This window comes from Arachis duranensis, chromosome 7, assembly GCF_000817695.3.
Source record: "Arachis duranensis cultivar V14167 chromosome 7, aradu.V14167.gnm2.J7QH, whole genome shotgun sequence".
NCBI lineage: Eukaryota > Viridiplantae > Streptophyta > Magnoliopsida > Fabales > Fabaceae > Arachis > Arachis duranensis.
The window spans coordinates 71261745-71263194 of NC_029778.3; the positions used below are offsets into that span (position 1 = coordinate 71261745).

Below are 1450 nucleotides of genomic sequence, written 5' to 3' on the forward strand. Positions count from 1 at the left end.
GATGAGAAATTTGGATGATTCCTCCATGACGGATTATAGGTGTTTCCATAGGGTTCTCCCATGTACTTCACCTCTTCCATTGCAGGATTCTCAGGGGCATAAGCTTGTCCTTCAGAGGAGGCTTCTTTAGTACTGCCGGATGCAGCTTGCAATCCAGTCAGATTCTGAGAAATCATATTGACTTGTTGAGTCAATATTTTGTTTTGAGCCAATATGGCATTTAGAGTATCAATCTCAAGAACTCCTTTCTTCTGAGTCATCCCATTATTCACAGGATTTCTTTCAGAAGTGTACATGAACTGGTTATTTGCAACCATCTCAATGAGTTCCTGGGCTTCTGCAAGGGTTTTCTTTAGATGAAGAGAACCAACAGCATAGTGGTCCAATGACATCTTGGACAATTCAGACAGACCATCATAGAATATACATAAGATGCTCCATTCTGAAAGCATGTCAGAAGGACACCTTCTGATCAATTGCTTGTATTTTTCCCAAGCTTCATAGAGGGATTCACCTTCCTTCTGTCTGAAGGTTTAGACTTCCACTCTAAGCTTGCTCATCTTTTGAGGTGGAAAAAATTTGGCCAAGAAAGCATTGACCAACTTTTCCCAAGAGTTCAGGCTTTTCCTAGGTTGTGAGCCCAACCATATCCCAGCTCTATCTCTTACAACAAAGGAGAAAAGCATAAGTCTGTAGACCTCGGGATCAACCCCATTGGTCTTAACAGTGTCACAGATTTGCAAGAATTCAGCTAAGAACTGATGAGGATCTTCCAATGAAAGTCCATGAAACTTGCAATTCTGCTGCATTAGAGAAACTAATTGAGGCTTAAGCTCAAAGTTGTTTGCTCCAATTGCAGGAATTAAGATGCTTCTTCCATAGAAGTTGGAAGTTGGTGCAGTAAAGTCACCAAGCATCTTCCTTGCATCTCCACCATTGTTCTCAGGTTCGGCTGCCATGTTTGCCTCTTTTTTGAAATTTTCTGTAAGGTCCTCTCCGGAGTGTTATGCTTTAGCTTCTCTTAGCTTCCTCTTCAGCGTCCTTTCAGGTTCAGGATCAGCTTCAACAAGAATGTCCTTATCCTTGTTCCTACTCATATGAAAAAGAAGAGAACAAAGAGGGTAGTGGAATCCTTTATGTCACAGTATAGAGATTCTTTTATGTGAGTATAAGAATAGAAGAATAGAAGAATGAGAAGAGAGGAGATGAGTAATTCGAACAGAGAGGAGAGAGAGGGGTTTGAATTATGAGTAGAAGAGAAGTGTTAGCAATTAAATAAAAAGAAGGAGATGAGGGAGAGTATTCGAATTTTAAAAGAGGGAAAAGAAAAATATTTTTATTTTTATTTAATTAATTAAGTTAGTTTCGAAAATTTGAAAAAGAAATAAAATTAAATTAAAATTTAAAACAATTAGTTCATTAAAAAGATTTTTGAAAAAGTGGTTAGTGA

At 38.1% G+C, this 1450-nt stretch overlaps 1 non-coding gene across 1 annotated transcript; it reads left to right on the forward strand.

Moving 5' to 3' along the window:
* The first annotated feature begins 446 nt into the window (after positions 1 to 446).
* LOC127740838 (small nucleolar RNA R71) lies at positions 447 to 554 on the forward strand. The gene has a single exon (XR_008001694.1). It is a non-coding gene; the product is annotated as a small nucleolar RNA R71 (small nucleolar RNA).
* The last annotated feature ends 896 nt before the right edge of the window (positions 555 to 1450 follow it).